The sequence below is a fragment of the Sciurus vulgaris genome (genome assembly GCF_902686455.1).
Source record: "Sciurus vulgaris genome assembly, chromosome: 3".
Classification (NCBI taxonomy): domain Eukaryota; kingdom Metazoa; phylum Chordata; class Mammalia; order Rodentia; family Sciuridae; genus Sciurus; species Sciurus vulgaris.
In genome coordinates this window covers 71,122,360-71,144,272 of record NC_136463.1, presented here as the reverse complement: position 1 = coordinate 71,144,272, position 21,913 = coordinate 71,122,360, and the positions used below count along the sequence as shown (strand labels likewise).

Genomic DNA, 21,913 nt, shown 5'->3' with positions numbered 1-21,913 from the left:
TGTTTGCCAAACATATACTCACTTGGTGTTATGGTATAGAAGCAGTTTGAGTGTTTCTCCTAAAACTGCATGAAGTTTGGTTCTGGTGCAGCGAAGTGGGAGGTGGCGGACCCTTTAAGAAGTAAAGTGTAATGAGTTCTTGGGTCACTGGGGAAGGGAACTGCTCTCTGGAAGGACTGTGGGACCTCAGTGTCTCTGGAGTCCTGTTTGGCAATATGATCTTGTGCCCACATGTGCTCCTGCCATTGCCAACCATCGTGAGGTGATGTAGCTAAGGGGTACCCTTGCCATAGTCTGCCCCATAACGTTTGTACTCTCAGCCTCTAAAATTATGAGCTAAATGTTTCTTTATAAAGTTAGCCTGTCTCAGTTACTAAGAAACCAGCCTAAAACACTTAGTAAGTGATGAATTATTCTGAAGTATCATCAGTAGGGTAAAAACCGCAAAAATTTCCAGTACTGATACAGCCTGGGTAGCAGAAAGAAAAAAAACTCAGATCTATACGCTGATGTTTATTTGCTATGAGACAGCCAATCATCCTTTCTGGACTTCATATGTTCCATCTGCAAAATGGACTAACATTCTCATTTCAAATTGCTACTGTGAGGGTGACTTTAGGGGCCTAGAACATATTGTGAGCACAATGAAGAATCGTTTCCTTCCCATTCCACATAGAGTCCACAGGCTATATAGGCTCTCAATAGTCAGTGTCATGGTCCCCAAGCCATTTCAGTTTTGTTTGAATTCCAGCAAACAGGAGGCTCTGACTATTTTACATGAAAACTCTTCTATTCACCAGAATGGATGGCTTCAGGACAACACTAGTGGTTACAATAATGTGGCATGATTAGTGTTATAGTAAAAAAAAAAAAAAGAAGAAAAGGCCATTTACTGACAATTACATAAGAGGCATCACATGCTATACAGTGCCTCAGATTAAAAACTAATAAAAAGACTACATACAAATCAAACCATGGTAATCAAGTTTATTTTGAATAAATGGTACTGTAACTGTAACCATATACAAAATAAAAAGAACACAAAACAAAAACCTCTGACATCATACCATACATAAAATTAACTCAAAATTGATCACACACTTAAATGTTAGGACTGAGCCATAAAAGTCTTAGAAAGAAATACAGGAGGTAATCATTATGGATTATTTAGATTAAGAAAATAGGGTGCAAAAAGCTCAAACCACGGAGAGGAAAAGGTGGAAACTGGAATTCGTCTCCACTGAAAACTCTAGCTGCTTAAAAAATACTGTTAAGTCCTGGTGTGCTAGTGCATGCCTGTAATCACAGCTGCTCGGGAGGTTGACGAAGAAGGATTGCGAATTCAAAGCCAACCTCAGCAAAAGCGAGGCACTCAACAACTCAGTGAGACCCTGTCTCTAAACAAAATACAAAATAGGGCTAGGGATGTGGCTCAGTGGTTGAGTGCCCCTGAGTTCAATTCCTAGTACCCGCCTCCACCTTCCCAAAAAATACTGTTAGGGAAATAAAAAAACAAGAACTGGAAGAAAATATTTGAAAAAAAAAAAAAAAAAAAAACATGTATCTGACAAGGAATTGTGTCTAAGTTATATAAAAACTCTTACATCTCAGTAATAAGAAAACAAAATGAGCAAAAAATTTGAATAGACTACCAAAGATGATACACAGAGGCAAATGAGCAAGTGAAATAATGCTCAGTCATTAACCATTAGGGAAATAGAAATTAAAACCACACTGAGATACCTCTTCATAACTACTAATATCACGAAAAAGCAAAAACCAACAAAACAACTCCAAAACCAAGAATACCAAGCCATGGGGGGATGTGTGGCTAACGGGACTCCGATGCTGTTAATGGGTTGTCCCCATGGACATGGAAACAGTCCATGGGATACAGTCAAGCAGTTTCTTATAAAGTTCAACATACACTTACCATGTGACTCAGCAGTGCGACTCACAGGTATTTATTGAAATAAGGCAAAACATGGCCAAATAAAGATTTGTAAGCAGATGTTTCGAACAGAAGCAGTCACAGTGGCCAAACTGGCAATGACCTATCAACTGGTGCTTGGTAAACACTGGTGTCACACTGAGGAACCACGGGACACTCCACAGCCACAGAAAAGGAATGAACTTCTCATGTCCACAGTGCCAGCTGAATTGTCAGAGCATTATAAACGTGAAAAAAAGCCTGATAGCGAACACTCTGCAATGTCCATCTGACTCCATTTCTTGAGGTTCTAGAAAAAAGAGAAGCCCAGAATTGCAAGGAGCAGAGCAGGGTTGCTAGGTAGGACAGGGGGATTTCTTGGGTAGGGGCAGAGGGGGACTTTCTCAGGTAACAGAAAAATTCTGATGACTGTGGTGATAGTTATGCATCTGTACTCATTTGTCAAATGCCCTTCACAGTTCACTTAAAAGTGTTGAATTCTATTGGATGTAAATTACATCTCAATAAGGCTAATAAAACAAAGTTCATGTTGTAACCTCTAGAGAATACCCAGGAGAAGAATCATAGGAGAAATTAATGGTGGGAGAGGGGCAGAAAATCCCCTGACTGACTGCATAAGCAAGGACCAAATTAATCTGCCTAAGAGGAAGGACTGTCCAACCTCATGCCATGGAAGAAGCCACACAATGGGGACTAAGGAACAAGAAGCCAAATCCTGACTGGACAGTATTAGTAAGGAAGGCTCACCTCACCAGTTCTTCCATTCCAAATTTCTTTCTTTCTTTCCTTCCTTTCTTCCTTCCTTTCATTAAAAATGCAATACATCTAGGACTGGGTGGTAAAGCATGAACAAGATCCTGGGTTAGATCCCCAGTAACTCATACACACATGCACACACACATGCACATACACACACACACAGAGTGCAAAACGTATGTCATTATATGGAAACAAACTCGAAATGCAGAAGGACATGTAGTAACAGTAAAACCATGATACCTCTCCCCGCAAACTCACTGTCAGGGGCAGGGCCACGCCTCTGAGCTGCACTGAATTCCAATTTGGAAATACTCTTCTGTGGGGGTCTCAGTGATTTTTTAGTGAGAAAGGCTCACAAGCAGCTACTGGATTTAGTTTGCAATCCAGGGACTCAGGTTTCATTAAATAGTCCTCTGTTTTCTTCATAAAACCCCCAATCTAATGTCCTCCAGGGATCTCATTTTCAGTGAACGAACCCTCCCTAACTGCTGTTTTTCTAGGCAGCAGCGACTGTTCAGAGAGGGAATGTTGTGGTACATGCAAAGGAACAAGCACACACATAACCATCATCACTGTTACTTCTGTGTTTCTGTTCAAGTTTAAATTTAGGTTAGCTTGATAACAGCTTTTACAGAAAAAAATCATGTCCATGGCAAACTGACACTTATGTCCACAGACTGTAACATACAGGTCCAGGTTCAAATTCTGAAACTCTATCCACTGATCAGCAGCAACCACAGATGTCTGTCCCCTGCCTTGACCCTAGTGGGCATGGCTGGCCCATCTCTCTCAGACCCAGCAGGTCAAGGCAGACCCCATAATAGGATCATCTCAACTCTAAATTTACTCTGCACCCAGGCCTAACCCAAAACATCCTTTGTCGGACACAAGACAAGTCTGCCCTCTTAAAATTACCTGTGGCCTTTCTCACTGGTTTCTTCCAGCTGTTCCGGAGTACAAGAAAACTGAAGTATGGCCTTCTGCTGTATGGTGGTTTCTCAGAGATCTAGGGGACATGCCTGGACAGGGAGGGAGACCAGATGAAGTCTAGAAAGAGCCCCAGGCATTCACAATGTGACATGTGACACATGCTGCCTTAGTTCATTCTGGTTGAGCTGATTCACCAGGTGAGGCCACACCATCTGCATCTGATGCACCCAAATGGAGGTTCTGGCTCTCTTCCCTTAGCTCCATCTCTTGGCCTTTTGAGATTGTCTCCAGGCAAAGCAGGGAGGAGATACCCACTTCCCACCCTGCAACAATACACTGGATGGCTGGCAGACAAAGCAGCAGGGCCATGATCTGTTCCCTCACTGTGCCAGAACACAGCAGAAGAGTCAAGGCTGGCCCGTAACAAATGATTAGAAAACTGGGAGGCAGTTTTAGATGAAATGTATTCATTCTCCACAATTCAAGAGTTTCTTAAAACATTTACTTATTGAACACTTACTATGTGCCAGGTTCTATACAGGTAATGAGAATAGAAAGATAGAAGCTAGTGTTGAAGCTGATAAGGAGGCAGAAAATTAAAAAAGTCCTGGGATGGGTATCAGGAAAGCTGAATTTTATGTGACCTCTCCACTCAGGTAAGCCAAGGCCAGACAGGATCTTTGTGCAGGGTGTGAGATAGGGATCTAATCTCATTCTTGTACATATGGATAACTAGTTTTCTCAGCACCGTCTGGCAAAATAGTTGTCTTTTCTCCAACATATGTTTTTGGTATGTTTGTCAAGTATCAGATGGCTGTTAAGTATGTGGATTTGTCTCTGTTTTCTATTCTACTCCACTGGTTTTCACGTCTATTTTTTTTTTTTTACTGTAGCTCTATAGTATAATTTGAGATACCTCCTACATCACTTGTCTTGTTCAGAACTGTTTTGGCTAAATCCCTCAAAACCAAAAGGACAAATGTTCTCTCTGATATTCAGGTGCTGATTCACAATAGGACAGGGGAGAGGGGAGAGGGGAAAGGGAGAAGAGGAGGTTCACCAGATTGGATAGAGGGAGAAGGGAGGGGGGTGGGAATGGGAAAGACAGTAGAATGAATTGCACATAACTTTCCTATGTTCATATATGAAAACACAACCAGCGTGATTCCATATTATATACAATCACAGAAATGAGAAGTTATACCCCATGTATATATGATATGTCAAAATGCATTCTACTGTCATATATAACTAAAAAGAACACATAAAAATTTTTTTAAAGAATTGTTTTGGCTATTCTGGGTATTTTATTTTTCCAAATAAATTTGAGGACTGTTTTTTCTAGTTCTGTGAAGAATATCATTGGTATTTTGATTGGGATTGCACTGATTCTCTACAGTGCTTTTGGTAGTATGGGCATTTTGACCATATTAATTCTGCCTATCTAAGAACATGGAAGATCTTTCATCTTGTAAGGTCTTCTTCAATTTCTTTCTTCAGAGTCCTGTAGTTTTCATTGTAGAGATCTTTCACCTCTTTGGTTAGATTAATTCCCAAGTATTTTATTCTATATTATTTTTTGAGGTTATTAAGGAAGAGATGGTTCTCCTGATTTCTTTCTCAGCAGAATTGCTGTTGGAGTATAGGAAAGATATATTTGTATCCTGCTATTTTGCTAAACTTATTTATCAGCTCTATAAGTCTTCTGGTAGTTTTTTTTTTTTTTTTCTAGATATAGGACCATGTCATCAGCAAACAGAGATAGTTTAGCTTCTTCTTTTTCTATGCGTATTCCTTTAATTTCCTTCTCTTGACTAATTGCTCTGGCTAGAATTTCAAAAACTATTTTGAAAAGAAGTGGTGAGAATGAACATCCTTGTTCTGTTGCTGATTTTAGAGGAAATGCTTCCAGTTTTTCTCCATTCAGTATGACATCAGCATGATGCTGGCTTTGGGTCTGTCATACACATCTTCTACAATGTTGAGGTAAGTTTCTTCTATCCATAGTTTCTCCAGTATATTTAACATGAATGGGTGCTGGATTTTTTTTTTTTCAAAGGTCTTTTCTGCATCTGTTGAGATGATCGGATGATTCTTGATCTTAATTCTATTTAAGTGGTGAATTACATTTGCTTATTTGGGTATGTTGAACCAGTCTTGAATCCCAGGATGAAATCCACTTGATCATAATGTATCATCTTCTTGAAATGTTTGTGAATGTGGTTTTCAGATATATTTTACAGGATTTTTGCATCTGTGTTCATCAGAGATATTGACCTTTAATTTTCTTTCCTTGATGTGTCTTTGTCTGGTTTTGTTATCAGGGTTATACTGGCTTCAGAGTGTTTTGGGGAGTTTTCCCTTTAAATTTCATGGAATAATTTGAGAAAGACTAGTGTTAGCTCTTCTTTAAAGGTCTGGTAGAACTCAGCTGAGAATCTATTTGGTCCTGAGCTTTTCTTTTTTTTGGAAGGCTTTTAATCGCTGCTTCAATTTCATTGCTCGATATTGGTCTGCTTAGGTTTCTCTATCTTCTTAGTTCAATTTGGGCAGGTAATATGTATCTAGAAATTTGTCAATGTCTTCTAGATTTTCCAGTTTATTGGAGTATAAGTTTTCAAAATAGTTTCTAGTGATTCTCTGAGTTTCAGTAGTATCTGTGGTGATACTACTACTTTTTCATCTCTAATTTTGCTTATTTGAGTTTTCTTTTTGGTTTGTTTGTCTAAGGTTTTATCAATTTTATTGATGTTTTCAAGGAACCAACTCTTTGTAGCATTGATCCTGAATATTGTTTTTCTTATTCTCAGTTTCAGTAATTTCAGTTGTGATCTACATTTCCTGTTTTCTACTAATTTTGGAATTAATTCCTTCTTCCTTTTCTAAGGTCTCAAAGTAGATCATAAGCTTATTCATTTGAGATCTATTTAGAAAAAAATTTTTTTTAGTTGTAGATGGACATAATACCTTTATTTTATTTATTTTTATGTGGTGCTAAGGATCGAACCCAGTGCCTCACACGTGCTAGGTGAGTGCTCTACCACTGAGCCACAACCCCAGCACCTACTTTTTTTTAATGTATGCACTCAATACTATAAATTTTCTTAGACTTGCTTTCATGCTGTCCCAGAGATTTTGATATGTTGTATCTCGGTTCTCATTTATTTCTAAGAATTTCTTAGAGCTAAATTTTAAAAGAGAACTAGAAGTCAGGCAGGCAGAGAGGAAACACAGCAGATGGATATGCTGTGTTAAGACTGTACTTACAGGAGAAAATATAGCATGGAAAATAAAGCATGATTTAGCACACATGAAGTACTTACTTGAAATGACTAGAAAAACGTAACAATAAGGTTTAAGAGGTGAGCAGAACTAGGATGAAAGAGCCTTGAATACTATGCCTGGAGGTCTGGCCTTGATCTAAATTACGGTCCTTGAAAACAGGAAAGGAAATCAACACATTTCAGCAGAAAAAATCTTAACTATGGTAGCAGTGTAAAAAATGGACATTGAGAAGGCAGAGACATAAGAATGGACATCTATCCATGGACTGAAGAGGAAAGCTGGACACACATGCATGGAGAAGAAGTATTTAGGTCCTTATGTGGGACCACAAGCTTGCTTGACTGCTGGAATGGGTCCATTGTGCCTCTTGTTATCAGTTGCCACCAATGAGTTGTGGGCTGTAGGTGAAAGTTTGGAAGTGCTAGGAGTCAATTTTTTCCTGAAAAGAATGGACTAGCAAGGGTCACAGTTACTTGTTTTTATTTTATTCTACAGGATAGGCTTGGAGAATCGGAGAGGAACTGTCACAGAGCTTAAGTGATTTGCTCAAAAACATGTAGCTAACAGTAGAGGCCTAGCCCACACAGAGGTCAGATACAGAGACATACCAATGAGTCCTTGCTAGACGGCCAGCTCGTTACCTGGCTGTGCTATCTCCTGTTGCAAGGCACTGACACCAATCCTGGAAGCCACTCATCAGTCCATTGAAGTCCACACTTTTCTCAGAGAAGCCTTCCCAGCTGTTATGGTTTAGATATGAGATGTCATCCAAAAACTCACGTGTGAAACAATGCAAGAAGGTTTAGAGGTGAAATAATTGGGTTATAAGAGACTTAACCTAGTCAGTACATTAATTCATTGATAGGCATTAACTGGGTGGTAACCATAGGCAGATAGGGTGACTAGAGGAGGTGGGTCATTGGAGGGCTGCCCTTGGGATATATATTTTGTTCCTGGTGAGTCAAGCCTAGTCTCTCTGCTCCCTAATTGTTATATTCTGAGCTGCTTTCCTCTGTCACACCTTTCCACCATGATTTTCTGCCTCTCTTTGGGCACAAAGCAATGGAGTTGGCCATCTATGGACTAAGGCCTCTGAAACTGAGCATGAAATAAACTTTCTCTTCTAAAATTGTCCTTGTCAGGTCTTTTGGTCACAGCAACAAAAAAGCTGACTAAAATGCCAGTCATGGGTGGGCACAGGCTTTACAGCTTACCTTATAGCTGCCTGTCATGTCCCAAAAATCCAGTTGTCAGGCCATCCCACCCCACCAAGATGGACCCAGGTGGCCCTCAGAACCAGCAGTGTGCACAGAATCCTCCACCATGGGCAGGGGTGGAACATGCAGACCTGAAGAAGCCCAAGGCTCATTTTCACATCTGCCACTCTTCCTTCCTTATCTTCCAACAGAGTTTTATACTCCAAATGAATAACATCTCTTTCAAGCTCCCATTTCTCACAGGTTTTACTGACTTGGAAGGTCCACACTTGTTTTCTGTGGTTTGTCCCCCCTGAGACTCATACTGAAATTTAATCCTCATCATGAGATAATAAGTGGCGGGACCTGGTAGAATCTTTAAGAGGGGTTTTGTTCTCATTAATAGATGAGAGGGGCTATGGACTACCTTGAGAGTGGGTCTCTTATAAAAGCCAATTTTTTCTAGATGTCGTGTGATCCCTGTGTCTTGCCATGTGATGCCCTACTCTGCTTTTGGACTTGATGGGTATGGAGGCCACCACCAGATGTGGGTCTTGACTTTGGACCAGAACAATCAGACAAAGTTAACCCTTTTCTTTATCATTTTCCCAGTCTGTGGTATGGTGTTATTAGCAACAGAAACTAGACTAAGACACTATTGGACAAAGCAGAGATGCAACCAAGAAAATTCATTCACTAAGGTCAGCTGATTGATAGCAGGTGTCTTTCAAAAACCACATACGAACAGCAGTGATAAATGTCTGTGAAAGGGACTCAACCAAGAGAGTTATGGGCTTTCTTCAACCATTCTGATTTTGGCAAGAGCTGCATCCTGCCAATATGCGCCTGAGAAATCAGTATTCTATCTATCAATATCTGTATCCCCCATGCTTAGAACCCCCTCTTGCACATAGTTGCTCAATAAACACTGGACAGAAAGAATGAATGGCATGATACAGTTATTTTGCTTATGCACACCACTCATACTGCCATTATATGAATGTTTTTGTCTCATTCTATATGAAATAAAAGACAGGGCTTACTTACCATTAGTTACTGCAGTAGATGAGGCTCACCGCTGCCTCTTGGGGAGGCTGAGGATGTGGCCCCATAATTAGAACCTGGCTCTGCTCCAAGAGATGTGCTCTTCCCATGAAGTCTCAATACCATCAGAATCAAAACTGGGTGCTCTGAAGAAATATTACTCTAAATATGTATGATCCCATTTATAAGTTGATCATCTTTAGATAACTAGATAAGCGGTTGACAAACTGTAGTCCATGAGCCAAGTCCAGCCTCACACCTGTTTTTGTAAATAAATTCTATGTGAACACAGTCAAGTCCATTTGTTTTTGTCTTGTCTATGGCTCCTCTGGGCTACCTTTTTATTTGTGTCCTACTCAAATTGCTGTGTAAAAGTCCAAACCCATAATATGATTGAATTTAGAGATAGGACCTTTAATGAGGTAATTAAGATGATATGAAATCATAAGGGTGGGGCCCTCATCTGATAGGATGGTGTCCCTTTAAGACAAAGAAGAGACACTAGGAACATGTGCACACAGAGGAGAGATCACAGAGGACACAATAAGAAGGTGGAACCCATAAATTAGGGGAAAAAAAGACCTCACTAGAAACCAATCCTGCTGTAATCCTGATCTCAGATTCCCAGCCTCCAAAACCATGAGAAAATAAATGCCTGTTGTTTAAGCCACCTGGGAAGTGGAGTTTTGTTCTTACGGAAGCCAGAAGCTACAGTGTCAGTGTTGGGAGATGTGAATATGATATGTAGTCAGTAAAGCCCAAGAGATTTATTATCTGTCCCTTCACAGAAAAGCTTGCCAATCCTTGACCTAAAAATTCACAGCAAGATACTGATAAACACTCAATAAAGTACTGCTCAAATGAGTTTGTTTCAATTGTATCACTATAATTAGTCATTTATTAATTCATTCCTGAAAGTATATTTGCTTCCCAGCTACATACCCAGAACACTGAGTTATACCACTAACCAAATATTTACTGCGTCTTGTCCTAGATACTGTAGTCACAGGGATGTATCAGATATGGAACCTGTGTTCAAGAAGCTCTTTGTGAGTCAAGGAGACACAAACCTTAATTCCATGAAATCACATTCATAGTCTTTAACTGCCCTTTCCCTATATGTTGGGCAGGGAAGCAAGGTCAGGCAGAATTAATTTTACTGTACAGACTCAGCAGAGATCAAATTCAACAGTTTTCCCTGGCTCAGAGGACTTCATTTATTAAAGCTTCTGCTTCCAGCTGAAATATATGTTAGCAAAAGAATAACAGACCCTGAGACAAGAGTCTCAGTGTTCTTATTCCCATGAAAGACATAGTGATATCTCATGGTTTTGATGATCAAAGGCTGTAACAAGCTAGAAATGTCTGAAACTAAAACAAGAACATTTACTATGCTTAAAGAAACAAAAACGGGGATACAAGATGGTGGACTAGAGGGTGACTGCATGTCCTGTCACTCCAGAACTCAGGATTCAAGAAGGGGAGGTATTGAGAGACTCTAACCAACATAGAGCCGCTGGATGAGTCTCTCCCACTGGGAGAAGCTTGGCCTGGGTGGCAGGCTGGGACAGTGGGCAGCTTCTTGGAGCAGGGCAGGGGAGTGAGTGACTTCCCAAGCAGCCCGGCTCCCTCCAGAGGCAGGCCCGGTCCACAGCCAGTTTCTCGGAGCAGGCTGACCAGTGAGAGCCTTTCCACACAGAGCCAACCCCCAGCCCTGGACCCAGTGGCAGCCTCGGCCTAACCGGGGCAGGACAGTGAGAGGCTTTCCCAAGCAGCCAGGCTCCATCCCACTGCAGGCTGGGTCCACAGCCAGCTTCTCGTAGCAGGCCCGCCCAGTGAGAGGTTTTCCATGCAGAGCCAGCCCCCAGCCCTGGACCCAGCAGCGGGCTAGGGGCAGCTTCCTTCGGAAGCACAGCATTATCAAGTTCCTCCAAGACTTCAGGCTACTGAAGGCTGGGAGGTGATATACTGGAAATCTACAGGGACACTATAAGCCAATAGAGGAAATCTGCAATATCTCAGAGTCCCACTCATATCTGGCCAATATGAGAAAACAAGGGAAGAAAATGTCCCCAACAAACCTAGATACTATATCAATAAAACCCAATGACAGCATGTCAGAAGAAATGTCAGAAATGGAGTTCAGAATGTACATAATTAAAATGATCAGGGAAGCAAACAAGGAGATGAAAGAGCAAATGCAGGCATTGAAGGATGAGATGAAAGAGCAAATGCAGGCATTAAATGATTGCACCAATTGACAGTTAAAAGAGCAAATATGGGAAGCAAAAGATCATTTCAATAAAGAGTTAGAGATACTGAAAAAAAAAAAAAAAACAGAAATCCTTGAAATGAAGGAAACAATAAACCAAATTAAAAACTCCATAGAAAGCATAACCAATAGGATAGAACACCTGGAAGACAGAACCTCAGATATTGAAGACAAAATATTTAATCTTGAAAACAAAGTTGACCAAACAGAATAGATGGTAAGAAATCATGAACAGAATCTACAAGAATTATGGGATAGCATGAAAAGGCCAAATTTAAGAATTATTGGGATTGAGAAAGGCTTAGAGGAACAAACCAAAGGAATGAACAATCTGTTCAATGAAATAATATCAGAAAATTTCCCAAATCTGAAGAATGAAATGAAAAATCAAGTACAAGAGACTTATAGTACTCCAAAAACATACAATTACAACAGACCCACACCAAGGTACATTATTATGAAAATATCTAACATACAAAATAAAAAAAGAATTTTAAAGGCTGTGAGAGAAAAGAATCAAATTACATTCAGGGGGAAATCAATAAGAATATCAGAGATTTTTCAATCCAGACCCTAAAAGCTAGAAGGATCTGGAACAACATTTACCAAACTCTGAAAGAAAACGGATGCCCCAAGAATCTTATACCCTGCAAAACTTACCTTCAGATTTGATGATGAAATAAAATCCTTCCGTGATAAACAAAAGCTAAAAGAATTTACAAAAAGAAAGCCCCGGCATTACAGAACATTCTCAGCAAAATATTCCATGAGGAAGAGATGAAAAACTGATGCAAATCAGCAACGGGAGGAACTAGCCTAAAGGAATAGCCAAATAAAGGAGAAACCAAGTCATGTCAAAAAACAAAAATGAGTCAAATGACTGGGAATACAAATCATATCACAATCATAACCCTAAATGTTAATGGCCTGAACTCATCAATCAAAAGACATAGACTAACAGATTGGATTAAAAAGAAAAATCCAATAATAAGCTGCCTGCAAGAGACTCATCTCATAGAGATACCCACAGACTAAAGAGGAAAGGATGGGAAAAAAACATACCATGCACATGGACGCAGCAAAAAAGCTGGAGTAGCTGTTCTCATTTCAGATAATGTGGACTTCAAGTCAAAACTAGTCAGAAGGGATAAAGAAGGACATTTCATCCTGCTTAAGGGAAGCATAAATCAGCAAGACATAACAATCATAAACATCTATGCCCCGAACCATGGCTCATCCATGTACGTCAAACAAATCCTTCTCAATTCGAGAAATCAAATAGACCACAACACAATAATAGTAGGCAATTTTAACACTCCTCTCTCGCCACTGGACAGATCTTCCAAACAAAAATTGAATAAAGACATCATAGATCTCAATAACACAATCAACAATTTAGACTTAACCGACTTATATAGAATATACCATCCAACAAAGAACGAATACACTTTCTTCTCAGCAGCACATGGATCCTTCTCTAAAATAGACCATATTTTATGCCACAAAGCTACTGTTAGCAAATACAAGAAGACAGAGATAGTACCTTGTACTCAATCAGATCATAATGGATTGAAATTAGAAATAAATGACAGAATAAAAACCAGAAACTTCTCCAACACCTGGAGATTAAATAATACGCTATTGTATGATGAATGGATAACAGAAGACATCAGGAGGGAAATAAAAAAATTCTTAGAAGTAAATGAGAACAAAGACACATCATATCAAAATCTCTGGGACACTATGAAAGCAGTACTTAGAGGAAGATTTATTTCATGGAGCGCATTCAACAAAAAAAGAAAAAACCAACAAATAAACGACCTAACACTATGGCTCAAAGCCCTAGAAAAAGAAGAACAGACCAACACCAAAAGTAGAAGACAGGAAACAGTTAAAATCAGAGCTGAAATTAATGAAATTGAAACAAAAGAAACAATAGAAAAAATTAACAAAATAAACAGCTGGTTCTTTGAAAAAATAAACAAAATTGATAAACCCTTAGCCACATTAACAAAGAGAAGGAGAGAGAAAATTCAAATTACTAAAATTCAGAATGAATAAGGAAATATCACTACATACATGAGTGAAATAGAAAACATAATTAGAAGCTATTTTGAAAATCTATACTCCAACACAACAGAAAACCTCAAAGACATCAACAAGTTTCTAGAGACATATGAATTACCTAAACTGAACGAGGAGGACATACACAACTGAAATAAATCAATTTCAAGCAATGAAATAGAAGAGGTCATCAAAAGCCTACCAACAAAGAAAAGTCCAGGACCAGATGGGTTCTCAGCCAAGTTCTACAAAACCTTTAAAGAAGAGCTCATTCCAATACTCCTCAAAGTATTCCATGAAAAAGAAGAGGAGGGAACCCTCCAAACTCATTCTATGAAGCCAATATCACCCTTATACCTAAACCAGACAGAGACACATTGAGGAAAGAAAATTTCAGACCAATATCCTTAATGAACATCGACAAAAAAAAATCTCAACAAAATTTTAGCAAATTGCATACAAAAATATATTAAAAAGATAGTGCACCACGATCAAGTGGGTTTTATCCCAGGGATGCAAGGTTGGTTCAACATCACGAAATCAATAAATGTCATTCACCATATCAACAGACTTAAAGTCAAGAATTACATGATTATTTCGATAGATGCAGAAAAAGCATTTGACAAACACAGCATCCCTTCATGCTCAAAACACTAGAAAAAATAGGGATAGGGGGAACATTTCTTAACATTGTAAAGGCCATCTATGCTAAGCCCATGGCTAATATCATTCTACATGGTGAAAAACTGAAAGCATTCCCCCTAAAAACTGGAACAAGGCAAGGATGCCCTCCTTCACCACTTCTATTCAACACTGTCCTTGAAACTCTAGCCAGAGCAATTAGACAGACCAAAGAAATTAAAGGGATATGAATAGGAAAAGAAGAACTCAAACTATTCCTATTTGCTGATGACATGATTATATATTTAGAGGAACCTGGAAATTCCACCAGAAAACTTTCAGAACTCATAAGTGAATTCAGTAAAGTAGCAGGTTACAAGATCAATGCTCATAAATCTAATGCATTTTTATACATAAGTGATGAATCTTCAGAAAAAGAAGTTAGGAAAAGTATCCCATTCAAAATAGCCTCGAAAAAAATAAAATACTTCGGAATCAATCTAACAAAAGAGGTGAAAGACCTCTACAATGACAATTACAGAATGCTAAAGAAAGAAATTAAAGAAAATCTTAGAAGATGGAAAGATCTCCCATGTTCTTGGATAGACAGAATTAATATTGTCAAAATGGCCATACTACCAAAAGTGCTATACAGATTCAATGCAATTCCAATTAAAATTCCAATGATGTACCTTACAGAAATAGAGCAAGCAATCATGAAATTCATCTGGAAGAATCAGAAACCCAGAATAGCTAAAGCAATCCTTAGCAGGAAGAGTGAAGCAGGAAGTATCGCAAAGCAGAACTTCAACTATACTACAAAGCAATAGTAACAAAAACGGCATGGTATTGGCATCAAAATTGACAGGTAGATCAATGGTACATAATAGAGGACATGGACACAAATCCAAATAAGTATAATTTTCTCATACTAGACAAAGGGGCCAAAAATATGCAATGGAGAAAAGATAGCCTCTTCAACAAATGGTGCTGGGAAAACTGGAAATCCATATGCAACAGAATGAAACTAAACCCCCATCTCTCACCCTGCACAAAACTCAACTCAAAATGGATCAAGGACCTTGGAATCAGACCAGAGACCCTTCATCTTATAAAAGAAAAAGTAGGTCCTAATCTTCATCCTGTCGGCCTAGGATCGGACTTCCTTAACAGTAGTCCCATAGCACAAGAAATAAAAGGAAGAATCAGCAACTGGGATAGATTCAAACTAAAAAGCTTTCTCTCAGCAAAGGAAACTATCAGCAACGTGAAGAGAGAGCCTACAGAGTGGGAGAAAATCTTTGCCACTCATACTTCAGATAGAGCACTAATTTCCAGAATCTATAAAGAACTCAAAAAACTCTACACCAAGAATACAAATAATCCAATCAACAAATGGGCTAAGGAAATGAACAGACACTTCACAGAAGAAGATCTACAAGCAATCAACAGATATATGAAAAAATGTTCAATATCTCTAGTAATAAAAGAAATGCAAATGAAAACTACCCTAAGATTCCATCTCACCCCAATTAGAATGGCGATTATCAAGAACACAAGCAACAATAGGTGTTGGCGAGGATGTGGGGAAAAAGGTACACTCATACATTGCTGGTGGGGTTGCAAATTAGTGCAGCCACTCTGGAAAGCCATATGGAGATTCTTCAGAAAGCTTGAAATGGAATCACCATTTGACCCAGCTCTCCCACACCTTCGCCTATAGCCAAAGGACTTAAAATCAGCATACTACAGAGATGCAGCCACATGAATGTTCATAGCTGCTCAATTCACCATAGCCAGATTGTGGAACCAACCTAGATGTCCTTCAATTGATGAATGGATAAAGAAACTGTGATATATATATATATATATATATATATGTATGTATGTATATATATATATGATATATATATTCCATATATATATAATGGAATATTACTCAGCCTTAAAGAATAATAAAATTATGGCATTTTCAGGCAAATGGATGAAATTGGAGAATATCATGCTAAGTGAGATAAGCCAATCTCAAAAAACCAAAGGATGAATGATCTTGTCAATAAGCCGATGATGACACATAATGGGGGGTGTGATGGGGGCAAGAACGGAGGAAGGAAGGACTTCATAGAGGGAAAAGAGAGGTGGGAGGGGTGGGGGGAAGGGAAAAAATAACAGAATGAATCAAACAACATTACCCTATGTAAATTTATGATTACACAAATGGTATGCCTTTCTATGATTACACAAATGGTGAGCCAATAAAAATGCACACAGACTATATAAAATAACAATCCTAACATCTAACAGAATTAAAAAGAAAATACTGAAGTAAAATATTAGAGAACATCAGAAGTCAGCAAAGGTATGGACTTAAAGTGTTCTGAGACTATTATGTTATCCATGAGGAAAATAATGGATATACTTCCCTTTATAATTTGGTAAGTTAAACATAAATATTTCAAGTCTCGGGAAAATACTAAAAGACTAGAGATGGAATGCATAACTTTAAAGAAGTAAAGGAAAATATTGTGAGAATTAAAAAATTCAAAAGATTGCAGAATTTGTTCTTTGAGTCAATGCTATCAATTAATAATAAGACGCCATCCCCATATATTTAGAAATTAACTAACTACACATTAAGCATGGATTGGAGAAATAAGACCAATGGAAGGTAGATAATATCTTGAACTGAATGATTAAAATCATCACAAATGAAAACTCATGGGAGTATACACATGAAGTATTACCAGGGGAACAATTTGTAGGCTGAAATACTAGAAAGAAAAGCTTAAACATAAATATGTTAAGCATCTTTTTCAAGATGTTAGATTATGAATAGAAAAAATAAAGCCAAACTAAGTGAAAGAAGGAATACAACAAACCTAAAGCAATAATTTTTATTAATTTAATTAATTAATTAATTATAGTAAACCAATATGTAACATGGAGGACCAATTAAGCCACCGGTTTTTTCTAAAGACCAGTTAGACTCACAGTAGAAGTCGCCGGACAGCTGCACAGTTCAGGTTCTTCTTTTTAGTCACACAGTACCACAAGGTTTCCCAGCTCCCAGAATGGGGATGATGCTGTGACTGAAGTCTTTTCAAGGGAACGCAAAAGAGTGGAACACAAAAGTGACACATGCCACACTCAGTCCCAGTCCATGAAACCTTCCCATGGGTGGTCCTGAGCTCTTCTCCAGCACAGGTGAGCCCAGCACCTTGGAAAGGGCGTGTTGAAGATGGCCCAGCCAAGACAAGAAAGTCCAGGGTCACCGAATCTTCACTTGGAGGAGCACCACTACCGATCAGAAACAGCCATTCAGAGAAAAGACCTTCCATAATATCATATGTTTGACTTCTTACTTTTTTTTTTGTTATCAAATTCAAGAATATCTTAACACATTCACAAACCTCTGAAAAGACTGATCAAAGCACATAACTAATGTGAGGAATGGAAGATATCGTTACATATGTTGTGGACACTAAAACACTAATGAGAGGGATTTTCGTCAGCTTTTTCACTGCTTTGAGTAAAAGACCTGACAAGAACAATTTTAGAGAAAGGAAAAGTTTTATTTGAGGGCTCACAGTTTCAGAGGTCTCAGTCTATAGAGTCGGTTCCATTCTTGGGAGCTTGAGATGTGGCAGAACATCATGGAGAAAGGGTGTGGCAGAGGGAAGCAGCTCATATGATGATCAGAAAGCAGAGAGACTAAGCTCAGCTCGCCAAAATTATTTTCCAAAGCCACGCCCCCCAATGACCCACCTCCTCCAGCCACACCCTACCAGCCTGTAGTTACTACTCAGTTAATACCTGTCAGGGGATTACTTTACTATTGGATTAAAGTTTCCATAACTTAATCATTTCACCTTCTTGCATAGTCTCACACAGGAGCTTTTGGGGGACACCTTATATCTAAACCATAACAGAGGATTTATGAGACAATAGGTCAAATAATTTCAATGGTTAGATGAAATGAACAAATTCTCACAAAATTATACCTCAGCAAAATTTACTCATTATTGTTAAGATATCAACTTTCTCCAAATTGATCCCAAGTTTTAGTGCAATCCCAATCAGAATTCTAGCAGGCTTTTCATAGAAGCTGTAATGGGATTCTAAAATCTATATGGAAATGAAAATACCTTAGACTACCTGAAACAATCTTGAAAAAGAACAAATTTGGGGTCCTACACTGCCTGATTTCAAGATTTTCAAGAACAGAAAGCTACAAGAATCAAGAGAGTATGATACTGGTATTAAGGACACTAAATAGCTTAATAGAACCAAATATTAAACAGAATCATAAATGTCAAAGTAATTCATTAGGGAAAAGCATATTCTTTTCCACTGATAGTGCTGAACACACTACACAGAACATCCACATAAAAAGTAAAAGTTTATCAAAAGTGACTCAAGAAGAAATATAAACCGTGAATCGTCCAATAACAATGAAAGGAATTCTATCAGTATTAGAATCCTTTGCATGGAGGAAACAAAACCAATTTTTTTTTAGCAGATATTTAATGAATAAATAATAAAAGTCTTACTAAATCTCATTCAGAATTTTTTTTTTTTTTCAAAAAGGTAGCACTGGTCAATTTGTTCTATAAGGTTAAAATGTCCTTGATCTCAAAACCTGGCAAAACCAATCTCATCAAGGAATGAAGATGAGACATCTAAAACCAAATCAGCCACCAAGGAAGAAAAAAGTGCATAATGACAAATTTGAGTTCATACAAAGACAGAAGGGTCAATTAAATGCAAGGAGAGCAATGATTATAACTCACCCTCTTCACAGATTAAAAGGAAGTGTCGTATGAGTGCACCTAAGGGTGCAGACAGAAAATTCAATGCCCAATCTAAGTAGATGCAGGAGAGGCTTCCAGGGGTTTCCAAAGTGCTGGTAAAGCACTGGTTCTTGACTTATGGGTGATTAGGTGGACGTTTCTTTTAGTACTATGCATTAGCACAAGAGGCCATGCAAGCTTTGGGTATATGAAATTACATTTTAAAAGAAGATAAAAGAGAATGCTGTAGTTTAAATGTATCCCCTCCAAAAGCACGTACTGGAAATGTAATTAGTATTAAGAGATGGGATCTTTAAAAGGTGATTGGGACACCAATCTATAAATGGATTCATGTGGTTATAACAGGAGTGGGTTCCTTATTGCAGAAGTGGGTTCTTTGCAAAAGGCAAAGTTCAGCCCCTTCTTTTTCTTGTACTCTCTTAACTCTCCATCTTTTGCAAAAGAATGGGGCAGCAAGATGGCCCTTGAAAGATGTCTGCCCCTCCATGCCAGCCTCCAGAACTGTAAGCCAATAAGTTTCTGAGAAAGGTTTTGATAATGTCTGAGACAGAAAGAGAGGAAGAAGGAGTGAGAGAGAATACACAAGACCTAAAATGGTAGTTCTTTTGTCCTTTGCTTCCTGTTCAACTTCATATCATCCTACAGTGATGTAATTCTAAATTTATGATCCCTTGACTTTACTATTAACCTTGGACAAGCTCACAAAAAAACCATAACGTAGAGGTAAACGTGACAGAATTACCTTCAAAGGTCTGACCAATGCCCTAAGTTCAAAGCCACTTCAGAAGGGATCTGAGCCAGTAGGTCTGTTAGACATTAAGATCTGACATAGACTAAACAGGTTCTGGGAAGAAAGTAAGAGAGTTAAGCAGATTAGGAATAGCATTATAAACTTGTACACCACTTCGTCTAACTTTTCAAAGTTCAGACTCTCCAATAGTACCAGTTAGTGCTCTCCTATAGCACTGTAGGACAATAGATTTTGTCCTCATATAATTGATGAGGGCCATGAAGGGTCATAGGGTGGTCAAGCTCTTCCTGGTTAAAACAGATCCTGGGATAAGTCCTCAGCCTACAACCAGAATGCCACAGGATATTGGAAAGCATCAGGGCTGGGGCTCAAGGGCCCCTTATCTCCTGAAGACCCCTGGCCTGTGACATTTCTTATAGCAGCCCTAGTTGGCAAAGATGAAGCCTGAGGACTGCAAATAGGAGAAAAAGAAGGAGCTGCTCTTATTGAGGCCTACATAGTTGCTTGCAGTCTCACCCATTTCTTCACAAATGATCTCCTCTCTGTTCTGGACATGAGCCCTCCTTCCTTTCTGGCTAGTCTCCACGTCTAGTTCTTGGTGGCATTTCTGATCACTGCATCCAGCCATTCTGGACTCCCGTGGGTCCTGCCAGTGGCTCTATGTACTGACCACCCCATCAGCTCAGCCTGCACCTCCTACCAACTCCCTTTGGCCCAGGTTGCTCTCCTCTAGCACACCTGCTGCTACCAGAGCATGCACACAGAGGCACCAAATCCCTGCCGTTGCACTCACCATTACTCCCTATCATCTCACCCCCTCAAGGGCCACCCTCCAAGATGTTTCTCTAGAGCTTCTGACGCACAGTGAACTCTTCCTCTTTCCACCACCTGTAGTGTTCACTGTAGCAAAACCTTGTAAAAGAACAGATTCCTTCCAAAGACATGGTTATGCACAGTCAGTTTCCTGATGACCTCTCACCAGCAAAGGCAGAAGCCCACTGACTTAAGTCACTTGGCCTTGATGACTGTGCCATCTGTATCATCTCTTATTTCAGCCACAGACTGACCCCTGGATTTTACCACTCCCCCCACTCTTCAAAGATTTTTTTTTCTAAATAAACAATAAATCTTAAAATAAAGCTTAATGGCTTACTCATGGTATAGAAGGAGGAATTGCACACCCAGTTTTGAGAGGTCTTGACCAGAAAAACCTAGAGCTCAGTGCTGAGAACATGCATGCTTCCTCTTTAGACTATAGCCGACTATAGATGATCAATTTAAACCACAGGCAACATTGCCTTGTCAGAATTTGCTTGATATATTACACATCTCTAGTCAGGGAAGGTATCCCATGATTAATGAGTCACTAGAATGGGAAAAATTAGTGGAATACATTAAGGGAATGAATATTGAGCAGGAAAAAAAAAAAAAAAGAGACGAATACTATTCCTATAAAAGGAACTTTCCACAAGATCTTTGCACGTAAAATATTCACATCCAGTTACAGTGGGAATACTAACACAGTGTACCAAAAAGACCTCCAAGTGGTCACACATTTAGAAATGTCATACATACAACAAATACAAAGGAAATGAGCTGTAGCGAACCTCTCCAACACGTTTTTGTTTGTTTGTTTTGAGGGGCTGGGAATTGAACCCAGGGCTTCACACGATCAGTGTGGTCCAAAGTGGCTGGATGGGGGCAGGGTATCAGGCAGTCCACCGGCAAGTGCCAAGGAACAACCAATCAGGTGCTGACAGATAAGCCCTAATAGTGCCTCGCAACTGCCTATCAGCAGAGTCCCTCGCCAATCCCAAAAGGGCACGAGGTCCTGAAGCTTTCCTTGCCTACCCTGGACTATAAAGAGGTCGACAAGCCAGGGTGGGCACGACTTCTCCAGCCCTCACTCTGGTGGACCGGGAATCTCGCCCAAGAGTTGATTCAATGAAGTTTTGCTTAAGCCACTTTTGGACTGATTCTCTTTTGGTAACTTGCGTCTGATCTCACACACACCAGCTAGGGAGGCACTCTAACCACTGAGCTACATCACCAGTCTTTTTCATTTATTTATTTTCTTGAGACAGGGTCTCACTAAGTTGCCCAGGCTAGTCCTCCTGCCTTAGCCTCCAGAGTGGCTAAGTGTTTCATTTCTGACTCACCACCATCTCTCCCCAACACTAATCTTGCTCTAATTCTTGTTAATTTCAACATCCTTCTACACAATTCTCT

General features: G+C 39.2%; 1 protein-coding gene across 1 annotated transcript in view; it reads right to left on the bottom strand.

The window, feature by feature from the left end:
• Positions 1 to 21,913, bottom strand: part of LOC306658012 (uncharacterized protein) — a gene marked incomplete at its 3' end in the record, with an annotated part of 82,215 nt that overhangs the window by 19,907 nt on the left and 40,395 nt on the right. The window lies entirely within an intron of this gene.